At 44.5% G+C, this 23,986-nt stretch overlaps 1 protein-coding gene across 1 annotated transcript in view; it reads left to right on the forward strand.

Annotated features, from left to right (window-relative positions):
- The first annotated feature begins 2,895 nt into the window (after positions 1-2,895).
- ENO3 (enolase 3) overlaps positions 2,896-23,986 on the forward strand; it is a 70,579-nt gene continuing 49,488 nt past the window's right edge. Inside the window, exon 1 of the mRNA XM_073651063.1 lies at positions 2,896-3,010. The gene's annotated coding sequence lies outside the window, so the exon portion shown is untranslated. The remainder of the gene's footprint in view (positions 3,011-23,986) is intronic.

Here is a 23,986-nt window from a genome sequence, read left to right on the forward strand (position 1 = left end):
CCAGTCCTGGGAGAAATGCTGGAGCGGACAATGAGAATCTCTGAGGCTGATGGAGTCAGCGGACTTGGGGGTAGTGCAGAATGAACGTGTGGCAGAACTGGAGAGGAGTTGTAATAAGGAGGAAGGAAGTGCGAATTGCTGTTCCCTATCCCACCTGTAACCACCTGATGAACCTGGACTGTTTAGTAAAAGTTTGACCGTTACAAAGAACTTGGAGTTCCATGCATTGTGGCTCCTGAGGACAGAAGCCTGGAGGCAGCAGAGGCCTGCAGCCTACAAGAGAGTCTGATGCACCCCACACCCTACAGCACACTGGGTCACCCCTTGTCTGTAAAGTGCCAGAGCGCAACCGGACAGCAGCTTGGTCGCAACTACTGCTCTCAGACACTTTACACATACACCTGTCCTCCACCAGGCTCCTCTGTCCTCCACCCGACTGCTCTGTTCTCCAGACTTCCAACAGATCGTTGTCCTTTTCTAGAGCCTCTTCCACACTTTTCCTTTTCAGACTCTTCTTCTCCTCCAAGACACATTTTCCTTGACATATGCTGTTGTGTCCTCCAAGGTTCTCAGCATCCTTCAAACTCCTCTGCTCCTATACTATATATATACTATCTATACTCTTTTTTCATCCTCAGAATTCTATGTCCCTTCCAGACCCCTCTGTCCTCCTCCAGACCCCTCTGTGATCTCAAGGCCCCTCTGTCCTTCTCCTGACTCCTCTGTCCTTCTCCAGACCCCTCTGTCCTCCTCCAGTCCCCTCTGTCCTCCTTCACACTCCTCTTTCCCCTCCAAGCCCCTCTGTCCTCCTCCAGGCCCCTCTGACCTCCTCCAGACTCCTCTGTCCTCCTCCAAACTCCTCTGTCCTCATCCAGACCCCTCTGTCCTCCTCCAGATTCCTCTGTCCTCCTCCATGCCTCTCTGTCCTCCTTCAGACTCCTCTTTCCCCTCCAGGCCCCTCTGTCCTCCCCCAGGCCCCGCTGTCTTCCTTCAGACTTCTGTTTCCCCTCCAGGCCCCTCTGTCCTCCTGCAGACTCCTCTGTCCCCTCCAGGCCCCTCTGTCCTCCTCCAGGCCCATCTGTCTTCCTTCAGACTTCTGTTTCCCCTCCAGGCCCCTCTGTCCTCCTGCAGACTCCTCTGTCCTCCTCCAGACCCCTCTGTCCTCCTCCAGTCCCCTCTGTCCTCCTTCACACTCCTCTTTCCCCTCCAGACTCCTCTGTCCTCCTCCAAACTCCTCTGTCCTCCTCCAGACTCCTCTGTCCTCATCCAGACCCCTCTGTCCTCCTCCAGATTCCTCTGTCCTCCTCCATGCCTCTCTGTCCTCCTTCAGACTCCTCTTTCACCTCCAGGTCCCTCTGTCCTCCTCCAGGCCCCTCTGTCCTCCTTCAGACCCCTCTGTCCTCCTCCAGGCCCATCTGTCTTCCTTCAGACTTCTGTTTCCCCTCCAGGCCCCTCTGTCCTCCTGCAGACTCCTCTGTCCTCCTCCAGACCCCTCTGTCCTCCTCCAGTCCCCTCTGTCCTCCTTCACACTCCTCTTTCCCCTCCAGACTCCTCTGTCCTCCTCCAAACTCCTCTGTCCTCCTCCAGACTCCTCTGTCCTCATCCAGACCCCTCTGTCCTCCTCCAGATTCCTCTGTCCTCCTCCATGCCTCTCTGTCCTCCTTCAGACTCCTCTTTCACCTCCAGGTCCCTCTGTCCTCCTCCAGGCCCCTCTGTCCTCCTTCAGACCCCTCTGTCCTCCTCCAGGCCCATCTGTCTTCCTTCAGACTTCTGTTTCCCCTCCAGGCCCCTCTGTCCTCCTGCAGACTCCTCTGTCCTCCTCCAGACCCCTCTGTCCTCCTCCAGTCCCCTCTGTCCTCCTTCACACTCCTCTTTCCCCTCCAGACTCCTCTGTCCTCCTCCAAACTCCTCTGTCCTCCTCCAGACTCCTCTGTCCTCATCCAGACCCCTCTGTCCTCCTCCAGATTCCTCTGTCCTCCTCCATGCCTCTCTGTCCTCCTTCAGACTCCTCTTTCACCTCCAGGTCCCTCTGTCCCCTCCAGGCCCCTCTGTCATCCTCCAGACTTATCTGTTCCTTCTCAGACTCTTCTTTTGACCCCAAATACATCTTCTCCTCCAGACTCTTCTCTCCCCTCTAGACTCTTCTGCTCTCAATCCTAACCCTATCCCTTATTTTATGCCTAATAATATCCCTAATCCTAACCCCAACCCTTGTACTAACCCTAATCCTATAGAAGTATCCCTAATCATAGCGGTTATCCTATCCCTATGCCTAAACCTAACTTTAACCCTAATACTGTACTCCTAATCATAGCCCTAACCCTAGCCATTAGGTTAAGGCCCCCAAGCTACAGCAGGGGGTTCGGCAAACCTTTGTAAGGTGCAACACCTCAAGGTAGGACTGATTTGTTTCCAGTAATTCACTAGCTAAAGGTGGGGTCTTCCTGAGCTCACGGGCCACCACCTCTCTGCACCCAGGGAAGACTTTCCGCCATCCATGGTCCTGCCCCATGGTAAACCTCAGTCTGCTGCAGAGCCGCCTCCCGGTGTGCGCTGCTTCCTCTCTGGATGGTGGACGGTGAACGGCCCCAGCGGAGCCAATAATCCGCCTAGATATGTTCTGTTCCGTGTAGATGGAGAAGCGTCACGGGATGCGGATTATTGTCGCATCTGGCGCGTATCTCAGCACGGATCCTGATACAGAACCTGTGTGCAATCCGACATGTGCAGACGTAACGTTATACTGCAGCAATAGAGGGGGGTAGGGTGGTATAACGCTGCAGGACGGGGCCGGGGTCCCTAAGGTGGGAACTGTTCATTCTCATAATACACAATAATCAGGACATCTGAGGGGGGCAGATACTTTCCACAGCACTGTGATCGTGTGTCTGTGTTTGCCCCCTCCCTGTGGGCGCTCGTTGTGTGCCCCCCGGCCGTCCCTCCCTCTATATAAGAGAAGCGCTGTACTGAGCTGTCACATCACCCACCGGCCAGTGGCACCGCACACCGGGTAAGAGCTGCTGTATACAAGCTAGAGGCTCACTGCCGCCTGTACACTATATACCGGGTGCTATATACACTCCCCGCCCTGTATATCATTATATAGCGTATATTATACTGTCACCCCTGCACTGTACATTATATACTGTATATTACCCCGTCACCTCTGCACTGTACATTATATACTGTATATTACCCCGTCACCTCTGCACTGTACATTATATACTGTATATTACCCCGTCACCGCTGCACTGTACATTATATACTGTATATTACCCCGTCACCTCTGCACTGTACATTATATACTGTATATTACCCGTCACCCCTGCACTGTACATTATATAGTGTATATTACCCGTCACCCCTGCACTGTACATTATATACTGTATATTACCCCGTCACCGCTGCACTGTACATTATATACTGTATATTACCCGTCACCCCTGCACTGTACATTATATACTGTATATTACACCGTCACCCCTGCACTGTACATTATATACTGTATAATAACCAGTCACCCCTGCACTGTACATTATATACTGTATAATAACCAGTCACCCCTGCACTGTACATTATATACTGTATATTACCCCGTCACCGCTGCACTGTACATTATATACTGTATATTACCCGTCACCCCTGCACTGTACATTATATACTGTATATTACCCCGTCACCTCTGCACTGTACATTATATACTGTATATTACCCCGTCACCCCTGCACTGTACATTATATACTGTATATTACCCCGTCACCCCTGCACTGTACATTATATACTGTATATTACCCCGTCACCCCTGCACTGTACATTATATACTGTATATTACCCCGTCACCTCTGCACTGTACATTATATACTGTATATTACCCCGTCACCCCTGCACTGTACATTATATACTGTATATTACCCCATCACCCCTGCACTGTACATTATATACTGTATATTACCCCGTCACCTCTGCACTGTACATTATATACTGTATATTACCCCGTCACCGCTGCACTGTACATTATATACTGTATATTACCCCGTCACCCCTGCACTGTACATTATATACTGTATATTACCCCGTCACCGCTGCACTGTACATTATATACTGTATATTACCCCGTCACCCCTGCACTGTACATTATATACTGTATATTACCCGTCACCCCTGCACTGTACATTATATACTGTATATTACCCCGTCACCCCTGCACTGTACATTATATACTGTATATTACCCCGTCACCGCTGCACTGTACATTATATACTGTATATTACCCCGTCACCCCTGCACTGTACATTATATACTGTATATTACCCCGTCAACCCTGCACTGTACATTATATACTGTATATTACCCCGTCACCCCTGCACTGTACATTATATACTGTATATTACCCCGTCATCCCTGCACTGTACATTATATAGTGTATATTACCCCATCACCCCTGCACTGTACATTATATAGTGTAAATTACCCCGTCACCCCTGCACTGTACATTATATACTGTATATTACCCCGTCACCCCTGCACTGTACATTATATACTGTATAATAACCAGTCACCCCTGCACTGTACATTATATAGTGTATATTACCCCGTCACCCCTGCACTGTACATTATATAGTGTATATTACCCCGTCACCCCTGCACTGTACATTATATACTGTATATTACCCCATCACCCCTGCACTGTACATTATATAGTGTAAATTACCCCGTCACCCCTGCACTGTACATTATATAGTGCATATTACCCCGTCACCCCTGCACTGTACATTATATAGTGTATATTACCCCGTCACCTCTGCACTGTACATTATATACTGTATATTACCCCGTCACCCCTGCACTGTACATTATATACTGTATATTACCCCGTCACCGCTGCACTGTCCATTATATACTGTATATTACCCCGTCACCCCTGCACTGTACATTATATACTGTATATTACCCCGTCACCCCTGCACTGTACATTATATACTGTATATTACCCCGTCACCCCTGCACTGTACATTATATACTGTATATTACCCCGTCACCCCTGCACTGTCCATTATATACTGTATATTACCCCGTCACCCCTGCACTGTACATTATATACTGTATAATAACCAGTCACCCCTGCACTGTACATTATATACTGTATATTACCCCGTCACCCCTGCACTGTACATTATATACTGTATATTACCCTGTCACCTCTGCACTGTACATTATATAGTGTATATTACCCCGTCACCGCTGCACTGTCCATTATATACTGTATATTACCCCGTCACCCCTGCACTGTACATTATATACTGTATAATAACCAGTCACCCCTGCACTGTACATTATATACTGTATATTACCCCGTCACCCCTGCACTGTACATTATATACTGTATATTACCCTGTCACCTCTGCACTGTACATTATATACTGTATATTACCCCGTCAGCTCTGCACTGTACATTATATACTGTATATTATACTGTCACCCCTGCACTGTACATTATATACTGTATATTACCCCGTCACCTCTGCACTGTACATTATATACTGTATATTACCCTGTCACCTCTGCACTGTACATTATATACTGTATATTACCCCGTCACCCCTGCACTGTACATTATATACTGTATATTACCCCGTCACCCCTGCACTGTACATTATATACTGTATATTACCCCGTCACCCCTGCACTGTACATTATATACTGTATAATAACCAGTCACCCCTGCACTGTACATTATATACTGTATATTACCCCGTCACCCCTGCACTGTACATTATATACTGTATATTATACTGTCACCGCTGCACTGTACATTATATAGTGTATATTACCCCGTCACCTCTGCACTGTACATTATATACTGTATATTATACTGTCACCTCTGCACTGTACATTATATAGTGTATATTACCCCGTCACCTCTGCACTGTACATTATATACTGTATAGTAACCAGTCACCCCTGCACTGTACATTATATACTGTATATTACCCCGTCACCCCTGCACTGTACATTATATACTGTATAATAACCAGTCACCCCTGCACTGTACATTATATACTGTATATTACCCCGTCACCTCTGCACTGTACATTATATGCTGTATATTACCCTGTCACCCCTGCACTGTACATTATATACTGTATATTACCCCGTCACCCCTGCACTGTACATTATATACTGTATATTACCCCGTCACCCCTGCACTGTACATTATATACTGTATAATAACCAGTCACCCCTGCACTGTACATTATATACTGTATATTACCCCGTCACCCCTGCACTGTACATTATATACTGTATATTACCCCGTCACCTCTGCACTGTACATTATATACTGTATATTACCCCGTCACCCCTGCACTGTACATTATATACTGTATATTACCCCGTCACCCCTGCACTGTACATTATATACTGTATATTACCCCGTCACCCCTGCACTGTACATTATATACTGTATATTACCCGTCACCCCTGCACTGTACATTATATACTGTATATTATACTGTCACCCCTGCACTGTACATTATATACTGTATATTATACTGTCACCCCTGCACTGTACATTATATACTGTATAATAACCAGTCACCCCTGCACTGTACATTATATACTGTATATTACCCCGTCACCCCTGCACTGTACATTATATACTGTATATTATACTGTCACCCCTGCACTGTACATTATATACTGTATATTACCCCGTCACCCCTGCACTGTACATTATATACTGTATATTACCCCGTCACCTCTGCACTGTACATTATATAGTGTATATTACCCCGTCACCCCTGCACTGTACATTATATACTGTATATTACCCGTCACCCCTGCACTGTACATTATATACTGTATATTACCCGTCACCCCTGCACTGTACATTATATACTGTATATTACCCGTCACCCCTGCACTGTACATTATATACTGTATATTATACTGTCACCCCTGCACTGTACATTATATAGTGTATATTACCCCGTCACCTCTGCACTGTACATTATATACTGTATATTACCCCGTCACCCCTGCACTGTACATTATATACTGTATATTACCCCGTCACCCCTGCACTGTACATTATATACTGTATATTACCCCGTCACCTCTGCACTGTACATTATATACTGTATATTACCCCGTCACCCCTGCACTGTACATTATATACCGTATATTATACTGTCACCCCTGCACTGTACATTATATACTGTATAATAACCAGTCACCCCTGCACTGTACATTATATACTGTATATTACCCCGTCACCCCTGCACTGTACATTATATACTGTATATTACCCCGTCACCTCTGCACTGTACATTATATACTGTATATTACCCGTCACCCCTGCACTGTACATTATATACTGTATATTACCCCGTCACCCCTGCACTGTACATTATATACTGTATATTACCCCGTCACCCCTGCACTGTACATTATATACTGTATATTACCCCGTCACCCCTGCACTGTACATTATATACTGTATATTACCCGTCACCCCTGCACTGTACATTATATACTGTATATTATACTGTCACCCCTGCACTGTACATTATATAGTGTATATTACCCCGTCACCTCTGCACTGTACATTATATAGTGTATATTACCCCGTCACCGCTGCACTGTACATTATATACTGTATATTATACTGTCACCCCTGCACTGTACATTATATACTGTATATTACCCCGTCACCGCTGCACTGTACATTATATACTGTATATTACCCCGTCACCCCTGCACTGTACATTATATACTGTATATTACCCCGTCACCTCTGCACTGTGCATTATATACTGTATATTACCCCGTCACCTCTGCACTGTACATTATATACTGTATATTACCCCGTCACCCCGGCACTGTACATTATATACTGTATATTACCCCGTCACCTCTGCACTGTACATTATATACTGTATATTACCCCGTCACCCCTGCACTGTACATTATATACTGTATATTACCCCGTCACCCCTGCACTGTACATTATATACTGTATATTACCCCGTCACCCCTGCACTGTACATTATATACTGTATATTACCCGTCACCCCTGCACTGTACATTATATACTGTATATTATACTGTCACCCCTGCACTGTACATTATATAGTGTATATTACCCCATCACCGCTGCACTGTACATTATATACTGTATATTACCCGTCACCCCTGCACTGTACATTATATACTGTATATTATACTGTCACCCCTGCACTGTACATTATATACTGTATATTACCCCATCACCGCTGCACTGTACATTATATACTGTATATTACCCCGTCACCCCTGTACTGTACATTATATAGTGTATATTACCCCGTCACCTCTGCACTGTACATTATATACTGTATATTATACTGTAACCCCTGCACTGTACATTATATACTGTATATTACCCCGTCACCTCTGCACTGTACATTATATAGTGTATATTACCCCGTCACCTCTGCACTGTACATTATATACTGTATATTATACTGTCACCCCTGCACTGTACATTATATACTGTATATTACCCCGTCACCCCGGCACTGTACATTATATACTGTATATTACCCCGTCACCCCTGTACTGTACATTATATAGTGTATATTACCCCGTCACCTCTGCACTGTACATTATATACTGTATATTATACTGTCACCCCTGCACTGTACATTATATACTGTATATTACCCCGTCACCTCTGCACTGTACATTATATAGTGTATATTACCCCGTCACCCCGGCACTGTACATTATATACTGTATATTACCCCGTCACCCCTGTACTGTACATTATATAGTGTATATTACCCCGTCACCTCTGCACTGTACATTATATACTGTATATTATACTGTCACCCCTGCACTGTACATTATATACTGTATATTACCCCGTCACCCCGGCACTGTACATTATATACTGTATATTACCCCGTCACCCCGGCACTGTACATTATATACTGTATATTACCCCGTCACCCCTGCACTGTACATTATATAGTGTATATTACCCGTCACCGCTGCACTGTACATTATATACTGTATATTACCCCGTCACCTCTGCACTGTACATTATATACTGTATATTACCCCGTCACCCCTGCACTGTACATTATATACTGTATATTACCCCATCACCGCTGCACTGTACATTATATACTGTATATTACCCCGTCACCCCTGCACTGTACATTATATACTGTATATTACCCCGTCACCTCTGCACTGTACATTATATACTGTATATTACCCCGTCACCTCTGCACTGTACATTATATACTGTATATTACCCCGTCACCTCTGCACTGTACATTATATACTGTATATTACCCCGTCACCGCTGCACTGTACATTATATAGTGTATATTACCCCGTCACCTCTGCACTGTACATTATATACTGTATATTACCCCGTCACCTCTGCACTGTACATTATATACTGTATATTACCCCGTCACCTCTGCACTGTACATTATATACTGTATATTACCCCGTCACCGCTGCACTGTACATTATATAGTGTATATTACCCCGTCACCTCTGCACTGTACCTTATATACTGTATATTATACTGTCACCCCTGCACTGTACATTATATACTGTATATTACCCCGTCACCCCTGCACTGTACATTATATACTGTATATTACCCCGTCACCTCTGCACTGTACCTTATATACTGTATATTATACTGTCACCCCTGCACTGTACATTATATGCTGTATATTACCCCGTCACCCCTGCACTGTACATTATATACTGTATATTACCCCGTCACCTCTGCACTGTACCTTATATACTGTATATTATACTGTCACCCCTGCACTGTACATTATATACTGTATATTACCCCGTCACCCCTGCACTGTACATTATATGCTGTATATTACCCCGTCACCCCTGCACTGTACATTATATACTGTATTTTACCCCGTCACCCCTGCACTGTACATTATATGCTGTATATTACCCCGTCACCCCTGCACTGTACATTATATACTGTATATTACCCCGTCACCCCTGCACTGTACATTATATACTGTATATTACCCCATCACCGCTGCACTGTACATTATATGCTGTATATTACCCCGTCACCCCTGCACTGTACATTATATACTGTATATTACCCCGTCACCGCTGCACTGTACATTATATAGTGTATATTACCCCGTCACCCCTGCACTGTACATTATATACTGTATATTACCCCGTCACCGCTGCACTGTACATTATATAGTGTATATTACCCCGTCACCCCTGCACTGTACATTATATAGTGTATATTACCCCGTCACCTCTGCACTGTACATTATATACTGTATATTACCCCGTCACCCCTGCACTGTACATTATATACTGTATATTACCCCGTCACCCCTGCACTGTACATTATATGCTGTATATTACCCCGTCACCCCTGCACTGTACATTATATACTGTATATTACCCCGTCACCTCTGCACTGTACATTATATACTGTATATTACCCCGTCACCCCTGCACTGTACATTATATACTGTATATTACCCCGTCACCCCTGCACTGTACATTATATACTGTATATTACCCCGTCACCCCTGCACTGTACCTTATATACTGTATATTATACTGTCACCTCTGCACTGTACATTATATACTGTATATTACCCGTCACCTCTGCACTGTACATTATATACTGTATATTACCCCGTCACCCCTGCACTGTACATTATATACTGTATATTACCCCGTCACCCCTGCACTGTACATTATATACTGTATATTACCCCGTCACCCCTGCACTGTACATTATATACTGTATATTACCCCGTCACCCCTGCACTGTACATTATATACTGTATATTACCCCGTCACCCCTGCACTGTACATTATATGCTGTATATTACCCCGTCACCCCTGCACTGTACATTATATGCTGTATATTACCCCGTCACCCCTGCACTGTACATTATATACTGTATATTACCCCGTCACCTCTGCACTGTACATTATATACTGTATATTACCCGTCACCTCTGCACTGTACATTATATACTGTATATTATACTGTCACCTCTGCACTGTACATTATATACTGTATATTACCCGTCACCTCTGCACTGTACATTATATACTGTATATTACCCGTCACCCCTGCACTGTACATTATATACTGTATATTACCCCGTCACCCCTGCACTGTACATTATATACTGTATATTACCCCGTCACCTCTGCACTGTACATTATATACTGTATATTACCCCGTCACCCCTGCACTGTACATTATATACCGTATATTATACTGTCACCCCTGCACTGTACATTATATACTGTATATTACCCGTCACCTCTGCACTGTACATTATATACTGTATATTATACTGTCACCGCTGCACTGTACATTATATACTGTATATTACCCCGTCACCTCTGCACTGTACATTATATACTGTATATTACCCCGTCACCCCTGCACTGTACATTATATACTGTATATTACCCCGTCACCTCTGCACTGTACATTATATACTGTATATTACCCCGTCACCCCTGCACTGTCCATTATATACTGTATATTACCCGTCACCCCTGCACTGTACATTATATACTGTATATTACCCCGTCACCGCTGCACTGTACATTATATACTGTATATTACCCCGTCACCCCTGCACTGTACATTATATACTGTATATTACCCCGTCACCCCTGCACTGTACATTATATACTGTATATTACCCCGTCACCTCTGCACTGTACATTATATACTGTATATTACCCCGTCACCCCTGCACTGTGCATTATATACTGTATATTACCCCGTCACCTCTGCACTGTACATTATATACTGTATATTACCCCATCACCCCTGCACTGTACATTATATACTGTATATTACCCCGTCACCCCTGCACTGTACATTATATAGTGTATATTACCCCGTCACCCCTGCACTGTACATTATATACTGTATATTACCCCATCACCCCTGCACTGTACATTATATACTGTATATTACCCCGTCACCCCTGCACTGTACATTATATACTGTATATTACCCCGTCACCGCTGCACTGTACATTATATACTGTATATTACCCCGTCACCCCTGCACTGTACATTATATACTGTATATTACCCCGTCACCCCTGCACTGTACATTATATACTGTATATTACCCCGTCACCTCTGCACTGTACATTATATACTGTATATTACCCCGTCACCGCTGCACTGTACATTATATACTGTATATTACCCCGTCATCCCTGCACTGTACATTATATACTGTATATTACCCCGTCACCTCTGCACTGTACATTATATACTGTATATTACCCGTCACCAATGCACTGTACATTATATACTGTATATTACCCCGTCACCTCTGCACTGTACATTATATACTGTATATTACCCCGTCACCCCTGCACTGTACATTATATACTGTATATTACCCGTCACCAATGCACTGTACATTATATACTGTATATTACCCCGTCACCTCTGCACTGTACATTATATACTGTATATTACCCCGTCACCCCTGCACTGTACATTGTATACTGTATATTACCCCGTCACCCCTGCACTGTCCATTATATACTGTATATTACCCGTCACCCCTGCACTGTACATTATATACTGTATATTACCCCGTCACCTCTGCACTGTACATTATATACTGTATATTACCCCGTCACCCCTGCACTGTACATTATATGCTGTATATTACCCCGTCACCCCTGCACTGTACATTATATACTGTATATTACCCCGTCACCCCTGCACTGTACATTATATACTGTATATTACCCCGTCACCCCTGCACTGTACATTATATACTGTATATTACCCCGTCACCCCTGCACTGTACATTATATGCTGTATATTACCCCGTCACCCCTGCACTGTACATTATATACTGTATATTACCCCGTCACCCCTGCACTGTACATTATATACTGTATATTACCCCGTCACCTCTGCACTGTACATTATATACTGTATATTACCCCGTCACCCCTGCACTGTACATTATATGCTGTATATTACCCCGTCACCGCTGCACTGTACATTATATACTGTATATTACCCCGTCACCCCTGCACTGTACATTATATACTGTATATTACCCCGTCACCCCTGAACTGTACATTATATACTGTATATTACCCCGTCACCCCTGCACTGTACATTATATACTGTATATTACCCCGTCACCCCTGCACTGTCCATTATATACTGTATATTACCCGTCACCCCTGCACTGTACATTATATACTGTATATTACCCCGTCACCTCTGCACTGTACATTATATACTGTATATTACCCCGTCACCCCTGCACTGTACATTATATACTGTATATTACCCCGTCACCCCTGCACTGTACATTATATACTGTATATTACCCCGTCACCCCTGCACTGTACATTATATGCTGTATATTACCCCGTCACCCCTGCACTGTACATTATATACTGTATATTACCCCGTCACCCCTGCACTGTACATTATATACTGTATATTACCCCATCACCTCTGCACTGTACATTATATACTGTATATTACCCCGTCACCTCTGCACTGTACATTATATACTGTATATTACCCCGTCACCCCTGCACTGTACATTATATACTGTATATTACCCCATCACCCCTGCACTGTACATTATATACTGTATATTACCCCGTCACCCCTGCACTGTACATTATATACTGTATATTACCCCGTCACCCCTGCACTGTACATTATATGCTGTATATTACCCCGTCACCCCTGCACTGTACATTATATACTGTATATTACCCCGTCACCCCTGCACTGTACATTATATACTGTATATTATACTGTCACCCCTGCACTGTACATTATATACTGTATATTACCCGTCACCGCTGCACTGTACATTATATACTGTATATTATACTGTCACCCCTGCACTGTACATTATATACTGTATATTACCCCGTCACCGCTGCACTGTACATTATATACTGTATATTACCCCGTCACCGCTGCACTGTACATTATATACTGTATATTATACTGTCACCCCTGCACTGTACATTATATACTGTATATTACCCCGTCACCCCTGCACTGTACATTATATACTGTATATTACCCCGTCACCCCTGCACTGTACATTATATACTGTATATTACCCCGTCACCGCTGCACTGTACATTATATAGTGTATATTACCCCGTCACCTCTGCACTGTACATTATATACTGTATAATAACCAGTCACCCCTGCACTGTACATTATACACTGTATATTACCCCGTCACCGCTGCACTGTACATTATATACTGTATATTACCCGTCACCGCTGCACTGTACATTATATACTGTATATTATACTGTCACCCCTGCACTGTACATTATATACTGTATATTACCCCGTCACCCCTGCACTGTACATTATACACTGTATATTACCCCGTCACCGCTGCACTGTACATTATATACTGTATATTACCCGTCACCGCTGCACTGTACATTATATACTGTATATTATACTGTCACCCCTGCACTGTACATTATATACTGTATATTACCCCGTCACCTCTGCACTGTACATTATATACTGTATATTACCCCGTCACCCCTGCACTGTACATTATATGCTGTATATTACCCCGTCACCGCTGCACTGTACATTATATACTGTATATTACCCCGTCACCTCTGCACTGTACATTATATACTGTATATTACCCCGTCACCCCTGCACTGTACATTATATAGTGTATATTACCCCGTCACCCCTGCACTGTACATTATATACTGTACATTACCCGTCACCCCTGCACTGTACATTATATAGTGTATATTACCCTGTCACCTCTGCACTGTACATTATATACTGTATATTATACTGTCACCCCTGCACTGTACATTATATACTGTATATTACCCCGTCACCCCTGCACTGTACATTATATAGTGCATATTACCCCGTCACCCCTGCACTGTACATTATATAGTGTATATTACCCCGTCACCCCTGCACTGTACATTATATACTGTATATTACCCTGTCACCTCTGCACTGTACATTATATACTGTATATTACCCCGTCACCCCTGCACTGTACATTATATAGTGCATATTACCCCGTTACCCCTGCACTGTACATTATATAGTGTATATTACCCCGTCACCTCTGCACTGTACATTATATACTGTATATTATACTGTCACCCCTGCACTGTACATTATATAGTGCATATTACCCCGTCACCCCTGCACTGTACATTATATACTGTATATTACCCCGTCACCTCTGCACTGTACATTATATACTGTATATTATACTGTCACCCCTGCACTGTACATTATATACTGTATATTACCCCGTCACCCCTGCACTGTACATTATATAGTGTATATTACCCCGTCACCCCTGCACTGTACATTATATACTGTATATTACCCCGTCACCTCTGCACTGTACATTATATACTGTATATTATACTGTCACCCCTGCACTGTACATTATATAGTGCATATTACCCCGTCACCCCTGCACTGTACATTATATAGTGTATATTACCCCGTCACCCCTGCACTGTACATTATATACTGTATATTACCCTGTCACCTCTGCACTGTCCATTATATACTGTATATTATACTGTCACCCCTGCACTGTACATTATATAGTGCATATTACCCCGTCACCCCTGCACTGTACATTATATAGTGTATATTACCCCGTCACCTCTGCACTGTACATTATATACTGTATATTATACTGTCACCCCTGCACTGTACATTATATACTGTATATTACCCCGTCACCCCTGCACTGTACATTATATAGTGTATATTACCCCGTCACCCCTGCACTGTACATTATATAGTGTATATTACCCCGTCACCGCTGCACTGTACATTATATACTGTATATTATACTGTCACCTCTGCACTGTACATTATATACTGTATATTACCCCGTCACCCCTGCACTGTACATTATATACTGTATATTACCCCGTCACCTCTGCACTGTACATTATATACTGTATATTACCCCGTCACCCCTGCACTGTACATTATATACTGTATATTACCCCGTCACCCCTGCACTGTACATTATATACTGTATATTACCCCGTCACCCCTGCACTGTACATTATATACTGTATATTACCCCGTCACCTCTGCACTGTACATTATATACTGTATATTACCCGTCACCGCTGCACTGTACATTATATACTGTATATTACCCCGTCACCTCTGCACTGTACATTATATACTGTATATTACCCCGTCACCCCTGCACTGTACATTATATACTGTATATTACCCGTCACCCCTGCACTGTACATTATATACTGTATATTACCCCGTCACCTCTGCACTGTACATTATATACTGTATATTACCCCGTCACCGCTGCACTGTACATTATATACTGTATATTACCCGTCACCCCTGCACTGTACATTGTATAGTACTGTACATTATATACTGTGTATTATACTGTCACCCCTGCACTGTACATTATATACTGTATATTACCCCGTCACCCCTGCATTGTACATTATATACTGTATATTATACTGTCACCCCTGCACTGTACATTATTTACTGTATATTACCCCGTCACCCCTGCACTGTACATTATATACTGTATATTACCCCGTCACCCCTGCACTGTACATTATATAGTACTGTACATTATATACTGTATATTATACTGTCACCCCTGCACTGTACATTATATACTGTATATTACCCCGTCACCCCTGCACTGTACATTATATGCTGTATATTACCCCGTCACCCCTGCATTGTACATTATATACTGTATATTATACTGTCACCCCTGCACTGTACATTATATAGTGTATATTACCCCGTCACCCCTGCACTGTACATTATATACTGTATATTACCCCGTCACCTATGCACTGTACATTATATACTGTATATTATACTGTCACCCCTGCACTGTACATTATATAGTGTATATTACCCCGTCACCTATGCACTGTACATTATATACTGTATATTACCCCGTCACCCCTGCACTGTACATTATATACTGTATATTATACTGTCACCCCTGCACTGTACATTATATACTGTATATTACCCGTCACCCCTGCACTGTACATTATATAGTACTGTACATTATATACTGTATATTATACTGTCACCCCTGCACTGTACATTATATACTGTATATTATACTGTCACCCCTGCACTGTACATTATATACTGTATATTACCCCGTCACCCCTGCATTGTACATTATATACTGTATATTACCCCGTCACCCCTGCATTGTACATTATATACTGTATATTATACTGTCACCCCTGCACTGTACATTATATACTGTATATTACCCCGTCACCTATGCACTGTACATTATATACTGTATATTACCCCGTCGCCCCTGCATTGTACATTATATACTGTATATTATACTGTCACCCCTGCACTGTACATTATATACTGTATATTACCCCGTCACCTATGCACTGTACATTATATACTGTATATTACCCCGTCACCCCTGCACTGTACATTATATACTGTATATTATACTGTCACCCCTGCACTGTACATTATATACTGTATATTACCCCGTCACCCCTGCACTGTACATTATATACTGTATATTATACTGTCACCCCTGCACTGTACATTATATAGTGTATATTACCCCGTCACCTCTGCACTGTACATTATATACTGTATATTACCCCGTCACCCCTGCACTGTACATTATATACTGTATATTACCCCGTCACCCCGGCACTGTACATTATATACTGTATATTACCCCGTCACCTCTGCACTGTACATTATATACTGTATATTACCCCGTCACCCCTGCACTGTACATTATATACTGTATATAACCCCGTCACCCCTGCACTGTACATTATATACTGTATATTATACTGTCACCCCTGCACTGTACATTATATACTGTATATTACCCGTCACCCCTGCACTGTACATTATATACTGTATATTACCCCGTCACCCCTGCACTGTCCATTATATACTGTATATTACCCGTCACCGCTGCACTGTCCATTATATAGTGTATATTATACTGTCACCCCTGCACTGTACATTATATACTGTATATTACCCCGTCACCGCTGCACTGTCCATTATATACTGTATATTACCCCGTCACCCCTGCACTGTACATTATATACTGTATATTACCCGTCACCCCTGCACTGTACATTATATACTGTATATTACCCCGTCACCCCTGCACTGTACATTATATACTGTATATTACCCCGTCACCCCTGCACTGTACATTATATACTGTATATTACCCCGTCACCGCTGCACTGTCCATTATATAGTGTATATTATACTGTCACCCCTGCACTGTACATTATATACTGTATATTACCCGTCACCCCTGCACTGTACATTATATACTGTATATTACCCCGTCACCGCTGCACTGTCCATTATATAGTGTATATTATACTGTCACCCCTGCACTGTACATTATATACTGTATATTACCCCGTCACCGCTGCACTGTCCATTATATACTGTATATTACCCCGTCACCGCTGCACTGTACATTATATACTGTATATTACCCCGTCACCTCTGCACTGTACATTATATAGTGTATATTACCCCGTCACCGCTGCACTGTACATTATATACTGTATATTATACTGTCACCCCTGCACTGTCCATTATATAGTGTATATTATACTGTCACCCCAGCACTGTACATTATATAGTGTATATTACCCCGTCACCGCTGCACTGTCCATTATATAGTGTATATTATACTGTCACCCCTGCACTGTACATTATATACTGTATATTACCCCGTCACCGCTGCACTGTCCATTATATACTGTATATTACCCCGTCACCGCTGCACTGTACATTATATACTGTATATTACCCCGTCACCTCTGCACTGTACATTATATAGTGTATATTACCCCGTCACCGCTGCACTGTCCATTATATACTGTATATTATACTGTCACCCCTACACTGTCCATTATATAGTGTATATTATACTGTCACCCCAGCACTGTACATTATATAGTGTATATTATACTGTCACCCCTGCACTGTCCATTATATAGTGTATATTATACTGTCACCCCTGCACTGTACATTATATAGTGTATATTACCCCGTCACCCCTGCACTGTACATTATATACTGTATATTACACTGTCACCCCTGCACTGTACATTATATACTGTATATTACCCCGTCACCCCTGCACTGTACATTATATACTGTATATTACCCTGTCACCTCTGCACTGTACATTATATACTGTATATTACCCCGTCACCCCTGCACTGCGCATTATATACTGTATATTACCCCGTCACCCCTGCACTGTACATTATATACTGTATATTACCCCGTCACCCCTGCACTGTACATTATATACTGTATATTACCCCGTCACCCCTGCACTGTACATTATATACTGTATATTACCCCGTCACCCCTGCACTGTACATTATATACTGTATATTACCCCGTCACCGCTGCACTGTACATTATATACTGTATATTACCCCGTCACCCCTGCACTGTACATTATATACTGTATATTACCCCGTCACCCCTGCACTGTACATTATATACTGTATATTACCCCGTCACCCCTGCACTGTACATTATATACTGTATATTACCCCGTCACCCCTGCACTGTACATTATATACTGTATATTACCCCGTCACCTCTGCACTGTACATTATATACTGTATATTACCCCGTCACCCCTGCACTGTACATTATATACTGTATATTACCCCGTCACCCCTGCACTGTACATTATATACTGTATATTACCCCGTCACCCCTGCACTGTACATTATATACTGTATATTACCCCGTCACCCCTGCACTGTACATTATATACTGTATATTACCCCGTCACCTCTGCACTGTACATTATATACTGTATATTACCCCGTCACCCCTGCACTGTACATTATATACTGTATATTACCCCGTCACCCCTGCACTGTACATTATATACTGTATATTACCCCGTCACCCCTGCACTGCGCATTATATGCAGTCACAGCCAGGTCCCAGTAGTGTATGGGTTGTGGAGTGGCCCTATGTAATGCGGCCACTGAGGGCATGGGCACAGTCCTGGTGACCTTTACCTATGGCTATAATTGTCCTGACCTTTATCTGTCTCCAGTGACTTTTACGTTGGTTATTTATAAACCTCTCGAGATAATTCTAGATACAAATTAAAATACCTCATGTAGAACCCGAGAGCCAGACGTACTCCGTTGTGATACAGAATCAGAGTATAGCGGTATTATTACAGTCATGTGATCAGTGTATGTGACGGAGCAGCTTCTTATCTTAATCAGCCAGACGTCTAGATTTGTTAAACCAAGAGAAATACACTATTGTGTTTGGGTTGACTTGTGAATGTATGTGTGTTTCTTTGGCTGTTTAAGAAGGACAGTGATTCAGTGTTTGGGAACAATAATGTTTGTTAATATGCTAATTACATATTATACTAAAGCCAGCTAGACCCCCCTGTTACACCAACTATGGAAATTGATTAAATGCTCAAACAATGAGACCTGAACCCTGTGGAATAATACCCTCCCTAATCCTTGATCTGTGTCGTCCAGGTAAGCCACAGCAAACCCCTCTAGTCCCTCAAGCATCTGGTTGACTAATCGCTGGAAAGTGGCAGGTGCATTCCTCATGCCAAAGGGCATGACGAGGGATTCATACAGCCCGAACAGTGTAATAAAGGTGGACCTCTCCTGGGCCTCCTTGGACATAGGAATCTGGAAGTTTCCTCGAATCGATCCATAATTGTCAAGTACCGGGCCCCGGCCAAGCGATCCAGCACCTCATCGATGCCGTGGCATTGGGTACGCATCGGGAGCTGTGATGGCATTTAGCCTCCTGTAGTCCACACAGAACCGAGTGGTCCGGTCTTTTTTCGGGACCAGGACTACAGGCGCTTTTTGACCTTTGGATCACCCCCAGGCACAACATTTCATCTATTTCCACCTTCATGTCTTTCTGCACCTCTAGAGAGACACGGTATGCGGATTGACAGACTGGGGGGTGACTCCCTGTGTCCACCTGGTGAACAGCTAGCGGCGTCCTCCCTGGTACACCCGTGAAGAGGGTCAGGTAAGGCCAGGACACCTCCCACAGCTGGGACTTCTGGTCCGTGGATAGCTGCGGGTTGAATTCCGCATCCTCAACAGACCCTCCGTCCCGGGCTGCAGTCAGTAAATCCACCAGGACTTCTGTCTCGCCTTCTTCGGGGACACTACACACACGAAGGGCACAGGCTTCCCTGTCATAATGAGTTTTCTGGCTCTTCCTGGCATGGTCAATTGGGACCACGTAGTTCACATCATTGAGGCACTGGCATATGGGGTATGGGCCTCCCCAGGCCCCCTGAAGTTGGTTCTGGGTCATTGGAACTAGGACCCACACTTTGTGACCCACTTCGTATATCCGCTCCCAGGCATTCCGGTTGTACCACAGTTTCTGTCTGGCCTGGGTCTGCACCATATTCTCATGCACCAGCTGCGTCATTGCCTGCATTTTGTCACGGAGCCGCATGAGATACTCTATGACTGACACTTCGGGTGAGTCCAGTTCCCCTTCCGAGAATTCTCTTACCAGACCAAGGTGTCCCCGGACTCGTCTATCATACAGGAGCTCGAAGGGGGAGAACCCCGTTGAGGCCTGTGATACCTCTCTGTAAGCAAAGAGCAGGAGTGGGAGGTACCGCTCCCAGTCGTGCCCATGGGACTCAACCAGCATCTCAAGCATCTGCTTAAGGGTACCATTGAATCGTTCACAAAAACCATTGGTCTGTGGGTGATGCACCTGCATTTTCTTACAGAGGGCTTCCTTTAACCGAGACATGAACTGAGTCCCCTGGTCCGTAAGCATCTCCCTGGGAAGTCCTACTCTCGAAAAAATGGCCAGGAGGGAAGCTGCCACCTTATCAACCCTAATGGAGGACAGAGCTACTGCCTGTTTTTCAGAGCTGCTGGGTATTGCCAGTGGGACAATGATGTCCACAGCAATCCTCTGGAATGGCTCCCCTCTATCACTGACAAAGGGATCAGGGGAACCTTGGGTGCACGCACCAACTTCCCCACTCTTTAACAAGTGACACAAGAGTGGCAGTAGTTGGTAACATCAGTCCCCATTTGGGGCCAATAGAAGTGGAGCGACAGCTGGGCCTTGGTTTTGCGGACCCCCAAGTGTCCAGCTAATGGAATCTCATGGGCAACCTGCAACAACTCCTCCCTCCCCAAACTGATAGGGCACGACTAGGTGTCTTTCCCTCATCCACTCCTTTTGGGGGATACATGTGACCGTTTCCCGGTATAATCTCCCCTGATCCCAGAATACCCTCTCCTTATCGGATTCGGAGATGGGCTTCTCTGCGAGGTCCCTTAATGCCTCTAGACTGCCATCTGAGCGCAGATCCACCTGGAACTCATGGCGGGAGGTAGCCAGGAGCAACGGTAAGGCCCCAACCTTGCTGGCACCGTCTGGGACCGGCTCTGGGTGCACAGACAGTTTTGTTGTCACACCAGGTGATGAGGGCCCAGAAGGCAGCGCACCCACATGCGTTCTGGGCACTAATACTACGAGTGACAGCGGCTATGTAGGCCGTCTCCCCGGAGGACAACAACCCTTCCCCATCAGCCTGACCGGCTGTGGGTACCACCTCCCCGTCATCCCCCAATACCTCAGGAGCCATGTCAATCATGGGGCATCGTGACACTGGTCGGCGGCACGGGACCACTGGCTTCAAGGTCTCCGTGCCTGCTCCCCTCGCCCTTAGCACTTACGCTGGCTCCTTTTTGGGGGTCCTCAGCAACATCACCCCGCAGTGTGACATGACTGAGCACTCCTGTACCACAAGACATATTGTCATCATGCATCATATTATCGTTCACATAATCAGCATTTTCAACACAGGAATTATCAGATCTGGGAGGGTCGTCAGGAACATAATGGCCAACCAACCGTCCCAGATCAGTCCCCAATAGAACATTTGTCGGGAGGTTCTCGGACACCCCCACTTCCCGAAACCCCCTCCTCACAAGCCCAGTCTAGGAAAACCCGGGCCATTGGCAAAGGACGGTGAACACCCCCAATCCCGGTGACAGTCAGAGTTTTTCTGGGGATAAGATCTGTGCTTGAGCCCCATAGAGCCCCACGGTGACTGATTGTAAGTTGTCACAGACCCTCCCAACCGCCCCACCCTCTAAAAGAACTGCTGCAATAGACCCCTGGGCCTTAGGTGTGGGGTTCTTCATCTGCCACGGTGGGCAGGTGAGGCTGATGTGACCAGTCCTGTCACAGGTATAGCACCAGCGTGAGTAAGATGCAGACCAGGCACTGGAAGATGGGGCAGGACCCCCTGAGGGCCGGCTGGCTGGAACACTGGGGGTGGTTGTCAGCTTACACCCTTTCCAGCTGGCGACGGCTGACTTCCACACCTCCGGTGTGTGGTTGGCCTCATAGGCATCTGCGATCTGGGCTGCTTTGGTGGCTTCCTTCAGCTCCCGGTCCAGCACAAACTGTCTCACTTCCACAGAGCAAAGATGAAGAAACTGGTCCTTCACCATCAGATCATTCAGGTCCTCGAAGGTGGTGACTGACAGTCCCTGGACCCACTGCTCGAAGTTGGTCCTGAGCCCATCTACCACATCTCCATAGCTGTCATGTGGTCCACGCTGGAGGGCTCTGAACTTTTTCCGGTAAACCTCCGGAGTCAGCTAGTAGTTTTTTATCAGGGCCTGCTTGATGGCTTTGTAGTCTCCATCTTGGGCTCGAGGGAGAGAAGCAAACACTTCCAGAGCTTTTCCTCTGAGCCCTGGAGTTAAATATCTGCCACACAGGTCCTCAGGCAGCTGATACTGTCTGCAAGCTTTTTCAAATCCCCGCAGAAATATGTCCAAGT

Source organism: Phyllobates terribilis, unplaced genomic scaffold (genome assembly GCF_046119375.1).
Source record: "Phyllobates terribilis strain yellow unplaced genomic scaffold, ASM4611937v1 Scaffold_11__3_contigs__length_659146591, whole genome shotgun sequence".
NCBI lineage: Eukaryota > Metazoa > Chordata > Amphibia > Anura > Dendrobatidae > Phyllobates > Phyllobates terribilis.